Source organism: Hyla sarda, chromosome 4, assembly GCF_029499605.1.
Source record: "Hyla sarda isolate aHylSar1 chromosome 4, aHylSar1.hap1, whole genome shotgun sequence".
NCBI classification, from domain to species: domain Eukaryota; kingdom Metazoa; phylum Chordata; class Amphibia; order Anura; family Hylidae; genus Hyla; species Hyla sarda.
The window spans coordinates 385,024,418-385,043,320 of NC_079192.1; positions in this window are offsets into that span (position 1 = coordinate 385,024,418).

An 18,903-nucleotide genomic window follows, 5' to 3' on the forward strand; every position below is an offset into this window, starting at 1 on the left:
ATACTGTGAAAAATCGTCTCTGAGATGCATGATGGCCTGGGTAGCTCTTCTGGATGTCTGCTGTAGTCCACTTCTTCTGGATCACTGGGGGAAGGCTCCTTGGTTAGAAGTTGTGTAGAACAACAGCTGCCTTCACAACCTGATCAACCACGTCTGGGTGCAATTGGATTGGCCGCGTGAAGATCCGCCATTTGCCAACAAAAATTCCAAAGGCACACTCCACATAGCGTCTTGCACGTGACAGTCTGTAATTGAAGATCCGCTTGTGTTGGTCTAGTCCTCGGCTGGAGTAGGGCTTCAGCAAGTTGCCACATATCTGGAAAGCCTCATCACCAATAAAAACGAAAGGCATTGGCGGTCCATCGGTCCCAGGAAAGGCCCTTGGTTCAGGAAGTCCCATCTCACCAGAGTAGATCCTCCTCCCCATGACAGAGTTCTTGAACACACACGAGTCATTGGTTCTTCCATATGACCCAATGTCTACTGCTATGAATCTGTACTGCGCATCCGCAATGGCCATAAGTATAGTGGAGAAGAACTTCTTGTAGTTGAAGTACTCGGACCCCGTGTGTGCTGGCTTCTGGATCCTGATGTGCTTCCCATCGATTGTACCTACACAGTTTGGAAACTGTGTTACTTCGTGGAACTTCTCTGCAATTTGAAGCCAAAGTTCTGGAGAAGGTTGTGGGAGAAATTCTTCTAGAAGGCAATCCCACAGGGCATCGCAGGTGGTCCGGACAATCCCAGAGATGGTGGAAATTCCCAGGCGAAACTGGAAGTGGAGCGACGAAAAACTCTCACCAGATACCAGGAACCTTAAAAAGATAATAAAAAGTGGGTTTAGTATTTTGTAGAACAGAATGAATGAAAAAAATAAAATAAAAATATTAAATATCTGAGGGTTACGATTAGGCGTTCCTCTGGTGAGATGCTCCTTCTCAGGTGGGTGTCTTGCCGACATATCCGTTCACTGATGCGTGGTAGAAGGTCATCGAATGTTGATACAGACATCCGTACGTAGCTTGCAAACTTGTCGAGGTGCTGCCGCAGCTCCACATACAAAGTGCTGTGAACCCCATGGGTCATCCGTGCCGCAATGATGGGATGGATCCAATATCTTCGACGGCGTTGGCGGCATCTTTCAGCATCTTGTATCCTTCTTCTCATTGATTGGGAATGCCACAGCAGAACAGCGTAACTGTAGGAAAGGTAGGTGGAAAACATGTTGAAATTAAAATATGGTCTAGTCTGTACTCACCTCAGTGCTGAAATTCAGACTGCTAGAAGATCATTGAAGCACCCTTTTTATACCCTACCCTTTGAATAGGAGGCGTAGCTTCTATTGTGTCAAGGTGTGAACAGGTAGGAGAGTTCAAGAAAGGGTGAAAGGTTTTTACTAACGGACGTTAGAAAGGAATGCTATAACGGATGTTTACGGATATTTACGGATAAATATTTATCCATTACAATAACGGAAGAATGGGAAAATATTTATCCGTATGTATCCGTCAGTTAATCTGTTCATAAACGTCCGTTAATAGGTTTAAAAATAGTAGCAACGGATATTTAAAAACCTAAAATCAGTCAATAGTGTGAAAGAAGCCTAACCCTTTCCTTTCTGGTTTTATGCTATATACGCACACACTGTGTGCTTACAGCTTTTGCAAAACTACAGCTTCCAGCATACCCACACATCCTTTGAGTTGTAGTTTTGCAACAGCTGGAGGCATATGATTGGTAAAACTCAGATTTACAGCAGTGTTGCTGCAGGGTGTGTTCCTTCTACTGTTGCAAAACTACAACTCCCAGCATGCCCACACATCATTTGGCTGTGCAGACATGCTGGGAGTTGTAGTTTTGCAACAGCTGGGGGCATATGATTGTAGCCCCCCTGTATTAGATACACACACACACACACACACATACACATTGACTTCACTTATTCATACACATGCACATTACCTAGACAATACAGATATACACACATACATATATATCCACACACACACACATATATACATTCAGGGACACTTACTTTTCAAACAAAAAAATCCTCCATTCAGTCTCCATCTTTAGTCACCAGCTTCTTTCATCATTTGCTCACAGGTAGCAGTGTACTCCCGCCCCTCCCCCCCTTCTCTTCACACAGGAGACTGTGAAGTAAACACAGACAGTGAGGGAGCCGATCACAGCAGCTTTAGATCTGCAGACCTGTCAATCATGGAGTGGGTCCACGACGTAGGTGATGACCAGTGGACACAACCAGGCTGGTATGTATCCCAGGAGGCAGGGGGGCAGTTTTTTGACTGGTTCTTTCAGTATAAAATACTGAAAAGATTTTAATGAAAGCAATTGCAAAACATATTGGTTATACATGCTTTACAACATATCAAAAGTTTTTATTTCTGACAGTGTCCATTAAACCTCCCTGGCGGTATGATTCTGTCTGGAAATTTGTACCAAAAGCCATACAATTTTTTGCACTGAATTTCACATCTCCCCCCCCCGCCCATTTCACATCTCCCCCATCACATTCCCCCTCCCTTGTCACACACCCCTGTCACATTTTCCCCCCTCCTTGTCACATTCTTCCCCCCTTGTCACATTCCCCCCCTTGTCACATTCTCCCCCCTTCATGTCACATTCCCCTCCCCCTGTCACATCCCCCCTTTGTCACATTCCCCCCTCTGTCACATTCCCCCCTCTGTCACATTCCCCCCTGTCACATTCCCTTCCCTGTCACATTCCCCCCCTTGTCACATTCCCCCCTGTCACATTCTCCCCCTTGTCACATTTCCCCCCTGTCACATTCCCCCCCTTGTCACATTCCCCCCTCTGTCACATTCCCCCCTGTCACATCCCCCCCTGTCACATTCCCCCCTTTGTCACATTCTCCCCCCTTCATGTCACATTCCCCTCCCCCTGTCACCCCCCCCCTTTGTCACATTCCCCCCCTTGTCACATCCCCCTGTCACATTCCCCCCTCTGTCACATCCCCCCCTCTGTCACATCCCCCCCTCTGTCACATCCCCCCCTCTGTCACATTCCCCCCTCTGTCACATTCCCCCTCTGTCACATTCCCCCCTGTCACATCCCCCCCTGTCACATTCCCCCCTCTGTCACATTCCCCTCCCCCTGTCACATCCCCCCCCGCTGTCACATTCCCCCCTCTGTCACATTCTCCCCCCTGTCACATTCTCCCCCCTGTCACATTCTCCCCCCTGTCACATCCCCCCCTCTGTCACATTCCCCCCTCTGTCACATTCCCCCTCTGTCACATTCCCCCTCTGTCACATTCCCCCCTCTGTCACATTCCCCCCTCTGTCACATCCTCCCCTCTGTCACATTCCCCCCTCTGTCACATTCCCCCCTCTATCACATTCTCCCCCCTGTCACATTCCCCCCTGTCACATCCCCCCCTCTGTCACATTCCCCCCTCTGTCACATTCCCCCCTCTATCACATTCTCCCCCCTGTCACATTCCCCCCCTGTCACATCCCCCCCTCTGTCACATCCCCCCCTCTGTCACATCCCCCCCCTCTGTCACACCCCCCTGTCACATTCCCCCCCCCCTCTGTCACATTCCCCCCTCCCTCTGTCACATTCCCCCCTCTGTTACATTCCCCCCTCTGTCACATTCCCCCTCTGTCACATTCCCCCCTCTGTCACATCCCCCCTCTGTCACATCCCCCCCTCTGTCACATCCCCCCCCTCTGTCACACCCCCCTGTCACATTCCCCCCCCCTCTGTCACATTCCCCCCTCCCTCTGTCACATTCCCCCCTGTCACATCCCCCCCCCCCCCCTTCTCACCTTGTCCTGCAGCAGTATACACTGGGTTTGCCGGGCAGATTTCAAACCTAGTGTATTTGCTGCAGAACAAGCCCTTTCCCCTTCAGCCAATCACAGGCTTTACACCCCTGCGGCCTGTGATTGGCTGCAAAGTGAAAGGTCCTGTAAGATGAATAGTGAAGAGAGCAGGGACCGGAGCGCACGGAGGGGAACGGCATCTGCAGGGACCGGGATTAGGTAAGCAAATTTTTTTTTTATTTTACTCCTTTTTCCTTTTACACTTAGCTCAGTGTTTTTCTAACAGGGGGCCTCCAGCTGTTGTGAAACTACTACTCCCAGCATGCCCGGACAGCCTTTGGCTGTTCGGGCATGCTGAGAGTTGTAGTTTTGCAACAGCTGGAGGCCCCCTGGTAGGGAAACACTGACTTTTAGTATTTTTCTTTACCTGCTCTGGCCGGCCCCCGCCACGGGAGCCGACCAGATCAGATAATCGCATGTTTTCCCGGGGGCCGCATTGCTATATCGCATTGCTTTTGCGATATATCGTGCAGCCCGGCTGGCAACTCTGCAATTCTAGCCCGAGCGTGACTCGGGGTTACCGATCCTAGCAGGGAAAATTAACCCCGAGTCACGCTCGGGATTACCGCTCAGGAGGTTAAGGGTGCCAAATGTAAAATTTTAGATTTTAGCTGTAATTTATATGTTGAATTTATTACAATACGTGCCCATAGACTTCTATGGGTGATGTTTGTTTTACAGCTCAGAATTTGCATAGAGCCGTAACACTATATAGGTGCATGAACTCTGCATAGAGTTGTTCCTGGGACCATCACATACATTTCAGCAACACATTTTGTACACATTTAACATATCAGGCTTAGCGATAGCCCCCAAAACATCTAGCGTTTACCCCAATTATTACCCTGGTACCCACCCACCAAAAGATGCTGCCAACAGGCACTAAGTGCCAAAAATGTCTCTTCTGGGCCTAGATGGTAACATCCGGCTGTTGTTAGGCTGGGAAGGGCCAATAACAATGGTTCTCGCCCACCCTGGTAACCTCGGGCTGTTGCTACATGGCTGATATCTGGCTGATAATGAAAATAGGGGGAACCCCATACAGGGGTTTAATTTATTTATTTTTGGAATAAAACATGTGGTTCCTCATATTTCTAATACCAACCAAGCAGCAACAAGGACCATTGTTATTGGCCCTCCCCAGCTTAAATCATTTCAGCCTGACCATTTTTTATACTCCAGGCCTGTTGGTACCCCTGTGGCAGTGGGTACTAGGGTAATAATTGGAATATAGTGAGAAACAACACAATTTTATAAAAAAAAACAAAAAAAAAAAAACAAACAAACACAAAAAAACATCCCCCCACAGCCCTCGTTAAGCATCTTAAAAAAACAAACAAAAAGCTGATCATTATCGTAGTCCTGAAATCCCAAGCAGTCCTTTTATTCATGTGTCTGTAATGAGAACAAAGGAAAAATAAAAAAATTGGATAGTACATTTCTAGCGCTCTTCTCTAGGGAGAACATCCATAAAGTGCTTAAAGCAGTGTGTTCCCAAACAGGGGGCCTCCAGCTGTTGCCAAACTACAAACCCTAGCATTCCAAGACAGCCAAAGCCTGTCTGACAATGCTGGGAGTTGTAGTGTTGCAACAGCTGGAGGCTCTTTGTTTGGGAAACACTGCCATAAACTGTTTACATTATACATTTTTAACTTGCCTTTTTAAAGCAAAAAAATTCACTATGTGAACAGAACCTAACTTGCCACCCCATTCCTATCTGTCATCATCCTGTGTAACTCTGCCTCTATTGACATCATCATTCCGTTTCTACGCAGTACATTTTTCGGTAAAAAATACTTTTTATTTTTATTCTGCCGGTCCATACGATTAAAATGATACCCTACTTATATAGGTTTGATTTTGTCGTACTTCTGGAAAAAATCATAACTACATGCAGGAAAATGTATACCTTTAAAATTGTCATCTTCTGACCCCTATAACTTTTTTTTTCCGCGTACGGGGCCGTGTGAGGGCTCATATTTTCTGATCTGAAGTTTTTATCGGTACCATTTTTGTTTTGCTCAGACTTTTTTTTTATCGCATTTTATAAAAAATTTTATGGTATAAAAAGTGACCAAAATACACTATTTTGGAATTTTATTGCGCGTACGCCATTGATCATGCTGTTTAATTAATAATATATTTTTATAGTTTGGACATTTACGTACCCGGCTATACCACATGTTTATTTTTATTATATTTATATGGAATTCAGGAAAAGGGGGGTGATTTAAACTTTTATTAAGGAAGGGGTTAATGTGTGTGTTTTCAAACTATTTTTAAACTTTTTTTTTTTTTTTTTACACTTTTAGTCCCCTTAGGGGACTTTTAGGAGGAATCATTTGGAATCATACAGATCAATGTGGTTCCATAAAACCATATTGATCTGTGTGCTCTGCGCTCGATTGATTAAGTTGGTCCTGCCAGGCTTTATCATTCTGAGCGCAGGAGCCGCCGTGGAAGGAGAGGTAAGTCCTCAGGCTACCTCAGCAATGGATCACCCCCCCCATGATCGCGCTGCGGGGGGAAGGCGATCCACCCCACTGGACCACCAGGGACGGGATAAAGGCACCTTTAGACGCCGCTGTCAGATTTGACAGCGGCGATCTAGAGGGTTAACAGCCGACTGCTGCGATCGCTCATGTCGGCTATTAACGCTTGCTCCCAGCTACAGGAATTAGCTTGGGGCCGGCAGGTATGACGAGGCTCAGGTCAGCAGCCCGCGACATACCCGGTTAGTGGCAAATGGACAAATATCCATGGTCGTTAATCGGTTAAAATTTTCGCCTGAAAAATGGCGTTGCTCATTTTTCAGGTCGAAATACTCGCGGAACACATCGCAGTCTATTGGAGAATGCAGTGTCCACGCGGTCCTAGCTCCGACTGATTTGGTCAGCGTTGGCCGCACTCGGAATCTCCGGGTGTAAATTTTCTTCCCGGAGATTCCGCAGTGGGAACCTAGCCTTAGACTCTGCTTTCATGTCATGTTTCAAGTCAAACAGGTAAGTGACACAGCAGGTCGACATTTGTTTGGGTGTTACATCTGCTCGAATATGCATTGCAGTCAATGGAGATGGAGCATGTCTGACTGGTCCTTGCATCTGATTTAGTCAGCTCCCGCAGAAGATGATTCTCCTAATGGAATAGCTCTGGGTGGAGATTCCGTAGTGTGAATGAACTCTTATGCTGGATTCAAGCCAGAATATTGTTGCAGAGATGTCTGCAACTGTTTCAATCTTCTGAATGGAACTTGCAGAGTTATCTATTTGCTTGTACCGACACAGATGCAGATTTTTTTTATGCCGCATATAGATGAGATTTGCTAACATCTAATTTGCCACTATGCTACTACTGTAAACCCTGCAGGTTTCTTTCTTGCCCATTTCTTTTTTCTAAGGGCCCATGCACACTTTGGAAATTCAGCTAGGAAAAAATTAACATATTCATTCAGTTGGCGGAATCCAGATCCATGTTGGAAGTTCTGCTACGGAACCTCTGTATTGTGCACTGACATCAATAGGATTCTGTTGCAAGCGGATTTCCCTCATAATTAATTTAATTCAGAGCAGAATATCCGCAGTGTGAATGGGTACTAAAGCTATGTTTACACATAGCATTTTGGGCAGTAAGCATTCTGGGCACCTTGGGGACCAAGGGCGTACCTTTACGCCCTGATCCCCTTCCCCTGCTATGACGCAGAGTCATAGCCGCTTATAGCGATGTACTTAGTGCCTTTATCTGTTTTTATGCTATATTTTTCAATAAAGATTTGTAGTATTTTTCATCCGCTGTTGTGTATTTTTCTTTGGAAGTTTATTTATTTTATATTTTTTGTCTGTTGTGTGTGAAGTCAGCCCCCTAACGACGTTACATCATCATCACACAGATCCACAGCTCATGTCAGGTTGTGCTGTGCTGCAATGGGTGGGGTAAATGATGTGGCGAGTGATGTGTGGGAGGGAAATAAGTCACCTCCCACCTTGAAAAAAAGGATCCTGGGGATTGTAGTCTGAGGGAGGCCACAGAAACAGAAAGTAGCCAGTTCCCCAAAAAAAGCCAGCAGAGTGATGGGGAACACAGGACATGGCCAATTACCACCAACACAAGCACAGATCCTTGGTAAGCATGTCCATTACTTTATGACACTCAGTTACTTAAGCCACCTTATGTTGGATAACCTCTTTAAAAAATAACAATCAAACAATGTAGAAGATGCATGCAAATACACGTGAAAAATACGCTGTGGGGACATAACCTAAAACTACTTGTAGGCAAGGTATTATCGCTTCTGGTCTTTTCATCACAACCCTATTTTCCTAGAACTGCTTCACAGTTCTTTAGCATAATAGTCTTTTTATAATACGAAAAGATTGTAGTTGTGGTTGGCAAGAGAAATGTGTGATTTCATTGGATTTGGTACAAAATAACTAGCGTTGTGGTCTGGCCTGAGAGAAAGACATTTAAATGATTGTTATTATCCTCCAGACTCCATAATTTGTATGGCAGCATACGATTATATTCACATGCAGCAGTTTGAGCTCCCCTCAGTGAATTACATCAGCAGCCAGGAGAAATTTTTTTTTTTTTTGAGCAAATCCCTAACTCACATAGAACACATAGGAGATCGAAACCACAAAGTGTCCTTTTAAAAACTACAGCATAAACACTTTACAAAAAGGTATTTTTTTCACATGAGAGAATACTGCACCAGTTTTGTACAGTAATGTTGTTCACACGACCTTTAAAAAAATAAAACATGTAAACTGCATATTCATTACATTTGGGTTGTCTTTAGACCCTTTCACTTTTTTCACATTTTGTTGCGGCCTTGTGGTATAATAAAAAAAAGACATCACGTTTTCCCCATAATTCTGCACTTAAAGGAAAATGGTCATCCTGTTCACCCACACTAAACCCAATACGCCGGGTTATAGTGCGGGTGTACTGGAGACCGATGCGTGGTCTCTGACTGAAGATCAGCTTCTATCTTCGCTGAATTGCGTGCTGGAGGCGGGCCCGCCAGGTGAATTTGAATATTCATCGATGCTGGTCACGTGAGCGCTTGTGCCTACTGAGCGCTCATGTGACCATGAATATTCAAATTCACCCGGCAGGCCCACCTCCAGCACGCAGTTCAGCGCAGATAGAAGCCGATCTTCAGAGGGACCGGGCGCCTGACTGAAGGTAAGTATCTTTGTCAGAGACCCCTCATCGGTCTCCTGTTCACCCACATTATAACCCGGTGTATTGGGTGTAGTGTGGATGACTGTTTTCCTATAATACCCCATAATGAGAAAGTGCAAACAGTTTCTTCTCTCTCATGGCTTTTTTTTTTTTGCTCTGACTGTGTATTTCCCGTTTATGGTCTGGTTCTCAAATATCTAATAGAGCACATACCATTTTTATATTCAGAAAATGTTTATGCTGTCTAAGATAATATTAGTAAATCTGGCCCCAATGGACTCCTTGTAAAGCTTTCATTTCTCCTGTAGTGGCACAGGATCATCCACAGACTAAATCTGATTGTGGGGGATCCTAGAAAGAATATGTAATTTGACTTTTTGTAGGGGGTTTCCAAGGTGGAAAACTCCTTTAGTATATGATTACATGATTTGACAAGCCTAGGAAAGATCTGTTACTTCAGATTAGCTCCTATTGACATGAATGGGAGTTGGGAGATGAGTTGCAGTAACCCGGCATGGTCCCTACACAATGAATGGAGCTTAGCCTTCTGGCATTATTGACAGTTGTCATCCATACACAGTGATTCTGCTGAGCATCTGATCACCGGAGGTGCTGGTCAGATATTGATAACCTATTCTGACAATACGCCATTAAAGAAGATAAGTGTCTGATCGGGGGGGAGGACCATTCGCGATCTCCCATATGGGGCCCCAGCTCTGCTGCGTGTCGGCCGCAGCATGACACGGCGGCCAACATGCCCCCTCCATGTATCTTTATGGGAGAGGTGGAGATGCAGCGTTCATGCATCCCCGTCCCCCATAGAGCTGTATGAAGGGGGTGTGTCCTCGACCTCAGTGAGGTCAAGGGCACGCGCATTAGATGCGCAGAGCTGTGGTAATGCCAGGTCCCCGTACAGGAGATCTCTGGGAGTCCCAGCGGTCGAACCACACATGATCAGACACTTATAAGTGTCTATGGCTGCAGTACTCCTTTAATGAAAAAGTCCCTGAAAACTCCTTAAGAATACACCTTTGAAGATACAGTTGCATACTTAATTGGTAAAAAGACAAGGCTTTACTACTATTCTTGCAACAACAATGAGAAGTGAAGCTGACGGACGACTCACCCTGTCAGCAATAAAAATCTTCTTTATTCGGTGCTTGCAGCAGAAGATGACAGCGGGTTACCGCGGGTTACAGCAGGTTACAAGAGGGGTCTCAGCAGGAATGCAGGGCTGTGGAGTGCAACGACCGTATCGCTTCTGACTGAAGCTTCTTCCGGCCTCCAACAGGAGCACCTGTTGGAGGCCGGAAGAAGCTTCAGTCAGAAGCGATACAGTCGTTGCACTCTACAGCCCTGCGTTCCTGCTGAGACCCCCCTTTTAACCTGCTGTAACCCGCTGCCATCTTCTGCTGCAAGCACCGAATAAAGAAGATTTTTATTGCTGACAGGGTGAGTTGTCTGTCTGCTTCACTTCTCATTGTTGTTGCATGAATAGACTTTATATTACCAGACGTAGATGCTCCCCTAGCATACACACAGCAGGATACTCTCATATCCGATAGTCCGGACAGGAGAAGACATAGCTACACATGAGTAGACAGTGCCTGGTGCCCTCTCTATGTTCACTTTACTACTATTCTCTTTTCTTTCTGCAACAATAGCGCAATACACTTATCTCAGTTTACTCTTGTGGGCTCAGAAGTTTTTTTAGTGCTTTTGTATGAGATGTTTAAACAGGGTTTTGCCAGGCATTTATATCCCATCTACAGCACAAGGGATAAGTGTTTTATCTTGGAGGAGGATCCAACTATTAGAACCCCTTGCAATCTCGAAAACAGTACTGCCAGAGCTCCTATCTGAATGGAGCAGCAGAGCGCATACTTGAATGCCACCTCTCTTTCTGAGGTTTTTCTTAGCATATGTCCATTGCAAATGTATAATGATGCTACCAGTTTCATCTGTTAGTGTATTCTCTTACATTGAAACAAAAGATTGGATGTGTTTAAATCTAACATGTCCGATCCTTCTTTCTCCTGAAATCTACTAAGGGGAAAAGCTAGGTCATTCCATACATTTTAGATAGACTTGCACTATGACTACCTCTGTGTACTGTGTGTTACTGTAAGAACTTAAAGGGTAACCCTCCCTGAGGTTTGGTTCGGCCTGCTTGGCTATGCCATAGTCAATCTTAGCTGTAGCAGCTAACCAGTCTGAGCCTGCACCTGTGGAGTGAGCATTTAAAGGGGTATCTATCTTATCCCCTCCCTATCTGTCCCCCGTATCGCCCGTCATTACGCACAGAGCGAACTCGCTCTGTGCAGTAATGATGGCGGGGTGCCGCAGCGGCGATCCCCGGGGTCCCCAGCAGCAGGACCGTGGCGATCTGACATCTTATCCCCTATCCTTTGGATAGGGGATAAGATGCCAGGGGCGGAGTACCCCTTTAAGTCCAGCTCACTGATTTTTAGTTGTCAGTGAAAGAACTTGCTTCGAGTAACCAGCGTTGTTTGTTTCTGATTTTTGGATATTGATCTCGGCTCTCCTTTTTGACCTTTCTTCTGCTTCTGTGTATTGGTACCTCGCTTACTATCTGTTTCTATACCGGCCTGTCTGACTAAAATTTTAGTGTGTGTGTGCTTGGATTTATTTCTGTTAGTTTGCGTGCCTCCAGCTGTTCCTCAACACCAACCGCGTTGTATTTTATTATTTTGACTCTGTCTGTCCGTACCTTTAAATAGGTGGCCAAACCCAATGTCAACTTTCTGGTGTTTGTTGCTTCAGCAAAAACATGCTTCTGTGCACTGTGATCAGTAGAGTCGTCGTCTGAACCAACAGGGCTACAGCAGAAGCAAGAAGTGAAGAAGAAGCTGCTGAGCAGCCTTTAGGAGAAGATGTGTCTGTCTGCTAAGACACAGCACTAGAACTGGAGATCAAATAACTCTAGGCCTATTTACATTGCCCGGTACTATGTTTAAAGGAGTGCCTAAATAATTGCTATGAGAATTGTCTCTTTAAAGAGACTCTGTCGATAATCAGTTAGTAGTTTGAAGAGACCATATCAGATCCCCCAGGGACCTGAGCGGTTATGAGAACAATGTTCCGATGCTGTTGTTCTCAGCTCTATGCGATGCTGCATAGAGTTATAGCGCTAAAAACTTTGAACAGGCCTAACCATGACTGGTATGCACTGCTAATAGAAATACTTTTCATTCATAGCACTGCAAGGGTATATGTATATAGAGGCGCTGGGGGGGCAGACATATAGCGTTATCTGCCCCCCACAGCGCATATATATATATATATATATATATATATATATGTATGCCACTGCAGCTATGTATGATCGGCCGGCTGATGCTGCTAGAATGCTTTTCACATATTGCGCTGCGCTGGGTATATTATACATGCGCTGCAGAGGGTACATTATACATGCGCTGTGGGGGGCACCATATACATGCACTGCGGGGGGTATATATTTATTAATGCGCCAGCGGGGGGTATCAGTGGGGGGTATATATTTATAAATGCGCTGATGGGGGGTATGTATTTATAAATGCGCCGGCAGGGGTCATATCTTTATTTATGTGCTGCAGGGGGCATATTATAAATGCACTGGGGGCTAGATATATAGGCTATATGTCTGCCCCCCCCCTGCAGTGCTATATATCTTGCCCCCACAGCGCTTTTAATATAGATATGGCCCCCCCCCGGGTACTCACAATGTTAATTTTTAAATCCCCCGGCAGGAGCCCTGATTGACTCCTCAGTACCGGACATTCAGGGCTCCCAGCAAGGGATTTAAAAATGAAAGTTACACGATACATCGAAGGGTTGCGGACCATGCCGCCCGCTCCTCTGCTTAATAACTTCTGATCGCATCGGGTCTCAGAAGTGAGACCTGATGCAATCAATCCCTCAGCCCCTGTACTACGACCCCCCTAATGGAACAGAGTCTGTTCCATGATGGGGGTAGTAGTACAAACACTAACGTAGCTTCCCCAGCTGTCTGCAGACTCCTGCATCCAGGGAATTACTACTCCCATCATGGAAACAAGTCTGTTCCATGATAAGAGTAGTAGTAGTCCCGGCTGTGGGAGTCTGTAGGCAGAGGTGTTATGGGTCTTAACGGATGAATATTTATTGAGCTGTTAGCACCCGTTATTTCATCCGTTATTATACATCCATTTTCACACAGAAAATAAATGTTTAATAACGGATGAATGCTCATAGTGTGAAAGGAGCCTTATTGTTTGCATATGTTTACTTTTATAAATAAATAATATTGATTGGTTTGTTTACAAAATTCTTTCAAACTTTCTGCTATTATATTTTTTTTTTATTATCCCCCTAGTAGTTTGGTGGTGGTTATTACTATAACTAACATTTGTGTTGGTTAGTTAATCCAGTATTGCTGGTTTTCTTTCCGTCCTGCAGATAAAGGCTACGTCTGACGTGCTGTAGCTGACACATTCAATGTCACCATGTCTCTGCCTTTTATGGGAATCATTTGTGGACCATGAAGAATGGTTGTGGTTCAAACGGTCACTGTCGTATTAATGAAATTCCTTTTATTTGATATGATCCCCAACATTTCTGCCGTAGAAATCTTGATTCAGCAGTCCGTAGAACGAATAGTCACGTCTATTCTGTCTGCAGATTCTGCTCGGAAATGCAATGCCATCTATGAGACGGCACATATTTGACCGGTCCTAGTGCCCGCCGGATCATTTGAATGTGCGGAATGTCTGCCCGTGTCTTCCGAAATCGGCCATGTGAACATGTTCTTACCCTGGAAAAACAGCTGGGAAGTCTTTTTTTGTGTGACATAATACTAGGTGACCATAAGCACTACAACTACCAAACGGAAAGTGCAACTCAGCTCACTCACCATACGGACCAGGAGTAGATGGGCTTGCTCTAAATTCTGTAGCACTGGAGCTCGGAAGAAGCGTGCCGCCTGCCTGTGTAGACAAACGATCAGACAGTAATGGATCCAGTTTCTCAGCAAAAATACTGTTAAAAATCCAATCTTTAATAAAGTAGATTAAAACATGGAAAATTCATGGAAAAAACAGACATGCCGACGCGTTTCGGGCTTAGTACAAGCCCTTAATCATGATTAAGAGCTTGTACTAAGCCCGAAACACGTCGGCGTGTCTGTTTTTATCCATGAATTTTCCATGTTTTAATCTACTTTATTAAAGATTGGATTTTTAACAGTATTTTTGCTGAGATGCTGGATCCACTACTGTCTGATCGTTTGTCTACACGGGCAGGCGGCACGCTTCTTCCGAGCTCCAGCGCTACAGAATTTAGAGCAAGCCCATCTACTCCTGGTCCGTATGGTGAGTGAGCTGAATTGCCCTTTCCGTTTTCTACATACTACAAATACCAGCATACTGCCACCAACCACTGGCCCTAGAGTCACCAGGGTTGTACACTGTGCATACACATCAGGCTGCAATACCCTGTGTGTTCTGCATCCTTTTGGCATCCATGATCATCTTGCTGGTTCACCTGCTGTCCTGCCTTGACCAGTTGTATTTATCATATTTTATTAGATTTTTATGATTTTGTCTTCGATCACAGATGTCAGAACAGCTTAAAGGGGTTATGCAGGAAAAAACTTTTTTTTTTATATATATCAACTGGCTCCAGAAAGTTAAACAGATTTGTAAATTACTTCTATTAAAAAATCTTAATCCTTTCAGTACTTATGAGCTTCTGAAGTTAAGGTTGTTCTTTTCTGTCTAAGTCCTCTCTGATGACACGTGTCTCGGGAACCTCCCAGTTTAGAAGCAAATCCCCAATAGCAAACCTCTTCTAAACTGGGCGGTTCCCGAGACACGTGTCAACAGAGAGCACTTAGACAGAAAAGAACAACCTAAACTTCAGAAGTTCATAAGTACTGAAAGGATTAAGATTTTTTAATACAAGTAATTTACAAATCTGTTTAACTTTCTGGAGCCAGTTGATATATAAAAAAAAGTTTTTTCCTGGATAACCTCTTTAATGAGGAACATTACATCTTATCCCTTATCCACAGGAGTGAGGGGTAAGATGTAATGTACTGGAGTTCCCCCTTAAAGGGGTAGTCCAGTGGTGAAAAACTTATCCCCTATCCTAAGGATAGGGGATAAGTTTGAGATCGCGGGGGGTCCGACCGCTGGGGCCCCCTGCGATCTCTCTGTACGGGGCCCCGGCTCTCCGCCGAGATAGCGGGTGTCGACCCCCGCACGAGGCGGCGGCCGACACGCCCCCTCAATACATCTCTATGGCAGAGCCGGAGATTGCCGAAGGCAGCGCTTCGGCTCTGCCATAGAGTTGTATTGAGGGGGCGTGTCGGCCGCCGCCTCGTGCGGAGGTCGACACGCCCCCTTCCCGCGGGCTGTCGGGGCTCCGTACAGGAGATCGCAGGGGGCCCCAGCGGCCGGACCCCCCGCGATCTCAAACTTATCCCCTATCCTTAGGATAGGGGATAAGTTGCTCACCACTGAATCACCACTGGACTACTCCTTTAAGGAGGAACAAAAATGTATGATCCTGTTAAAAAATAAATAAATAATACATATATATATATATATATATATATATATATATATATATATATACATAGTATATAGCTATTCTATAGAGAATATTATTATACATAGAGAATATTCACAATTATCTATTGCAGTGGTCTTCAAACTATGGCCCTTAGCCTGTTGCAAAACTACAACTCCCGGCATGCCCGGACAGCCCTTGGCTGTCCGGGCATGCTGGGAGTTGTAGTTTCGCAACAGCTCGAGGTCCACCATTTGCAGACCATAGTTCTATTGCTTAGCATTTACAATAATATATTTCCCATACTTTGTTTGCATGCGTGTTGTCAATATCTTCCACTAGGGGGCACTGTTAACTCAGGATTGGAAGCGCCATATAAATGAGTCATTTATTCAACATTCATTCTCTCCTTTCTTTTAAAGCTGAAATAAGTGCTGTTCTTTTCCATCTTTTAACAATTATTTCCACACATATTCAGATCTAGAGGGTGGTCATCCTGAACGTTACATGCTTGGTTGCTGTTCTGTAAAACCCACCTGTTCTTGCTTGCACTAATGATAGGTGAAAAAAACATCACTACCATTAAACACACGCTTAGGGATCCATTGCTGTCAGTGAGAAGAATGCTACAACTCTAACTGCGTAACCGGTTCACTGCCTACAAAGATCAGCAGACATACAGTATGAAATGTGGACGTTTGGAATGGCGAGGAAATGTCCAAAGACCATGATCCGGTACCAATAGGCAGATTTATTCCAGAGAGATTGGCTCAGCTTCTTGTAATTAGGTATATAAGGCACATGAGCATACTCATATAGTACTCCTAATACCCTTACTGTACTGAAAACAATAGGGGAGTAACGAGGGAGTAGTCGTATTTGTGTAGATATGCCTTATCTTTAATAGCTAAATCTATCTATCTATTTATCTATCTGTCTATCTGGTTATCTATCTTATATTTATCTATCTCATATCTTTATATCTATCAATCATTATCTATCTAATATTTATCTCTCATATCTTTATATCTATCAATCATTCTTATATCTATCTATCTATCTCTTACCTGTCTATCTATCTATCTCATATCTATCTATCTATCTATCTATCTATCTCTTATTTATATATTTCATATCTTTATATGTATGAATCATTATCTATCTATCTATCTATCTATCTATCTAATATTTATCTCTCATATCTTTATATCTATCAATCATTCTTATATCTATCTATCTATCTATCTCTTACCTGTCTATCTATCTCATATCTATCTATCTATCTATCTATCTATCTCTTATTTATATATTTCATATCTTTATATGTATGAATCATTATCTATCTATCTATCTAATATTTATCTCTCATATATTTATATCTATCAATCATTCTTATATCTATCTATCTATCTATCTCATAACTATCTCTTATCTATCTATCTATCTATCTATCTATCTCATATCTATCTATCTATCTATCTATCTCATATCTATCTCTTATCTATCTATCTATCTATCTATCTATCTCATATCTATCTATCTATCTATCTCTTATTTATATATTTCATATCTTTATATGTATGAATCATTATCTATCTATCTAATGTTTATCTATCTCATATCTTTATATCAATCAATCATTCTAAATCTATCTATCTATCTATCTATCCATATCCAAAGTTGAGAAACAGCACTACCAAAAATGCATAAGAGTAGGTGCCAGCAAACAGAACAGTCTTGGTCCAGGACTCTTGAAATACAAAAAGAAAATATTTGCAGCACTCAAAGTAAGATTATGGTGAAAAAAAAGTGTAGCTTTATTCCATCCAAAGACGTTTCAGCTGACTCACTCAGCCATTCTCAAGCATGCTTGAGAATGGCTTAGTGAGTCAGCTGAAACGTCGCTCTCTTTGGATGGAATAAAGCTACACTTTTTTTTTTACCATAATCTTACTATGAGTGCTGCAAATATTTTCTTTTTGTATCTATCTATCCATCTATCTCTTAACTATCTATCTATCTCATATCTATCTAATTTTTATGTCTCTATCACCTATATTTATTATAAGAATACCTCTTTTCATTACCTTGTGGTGGTGGGAGGTGATTGGTGTGTCTGTTCATGCAGCCTTGTCCATGAGTCATCTTTTGTCCATGACTCATGGACAAGCCTGATGCTGCTGCAGGACTGGTTAATGTCTCAGTAGGTATGCAAACCCCTAGTGGTGGGATTTTCAGGGGCTGTTTTCTATATTAAACATTCAAAAAAAATTTAACAACCATATTACAAAAGGCCTCAAATTTTCATCAATGATGACATATAAAACGTTTTTGGATCTGACAGTGCCCACTTAATATTTCCCTGTTTGGGTATAGGGAGAGATCTAACAATGGAGGCAGAACCTATTGAGGACTGCCCCGGTGATTTGTGGTTCAGGCAGCATGAAATTGTTAATGAGTTCCTTTTAGAAATGGATGGCCTATACTCAGGACTGGCCCATCAATATTTAATCGACTGGGTCCGACACCTAGGACCCCTGTTGATCAGCTATTTAAAAGGGCTGCAGCGCCTATGTGATGGCTACAGTCTCTTTATGTTTACCACAGCTCATATCAAAAGTTATAAAAAAATGTTTGCACTTTCTTTTTTTTACATTATGTTTAAACAATTTTTTTTTATCCCATTAAGAGATCTAGACTTTGATTCTTCATAGTTAAGCGATGTAGTTATTTACAAGTAAATGAAGAAAATATATAATTATATGCATAGGCATCTGTTTTTATTTTTACTTTGGTTTTATTTTTGTAATTTTTTTTTTTTTTTACATTTTTTTCTATCCCATGAAGGGATTTAACTTTTTAAATCTTTATGTTAAAATGAATATGTAGTTGTATACTAGTGCATGAAGCATATGGATAATGATATGCATATGCATCTGTTAGGGTATACCTAAAGTCCTTATAGGCATTATGAACAAGAAATCTCCGGAGTCATTTCTACCTGTCCAGCCTGGATAATAAGGTTACATTGTTGAATACTTTATAAGATTAAAAGAACACACATGTCTATCAAGTTCAACCTATAATCCAGAGTAATTCAAAACCCCTTACGAGGCAAATGCATAATACCCTGAATTAGCGGTAAAATTCCTTTAAATTCGGAAATAAAAATAAATCCCCAGATCAATGTCCCAGCCCCCAGAAATCTAGTAACTATAGCTTGTAATATTATTATAATTTTTTTGGGGACCGAATTTCATCCAGGCTCTAATTCTACTTGTCAATCATCAAAACCTTGTGT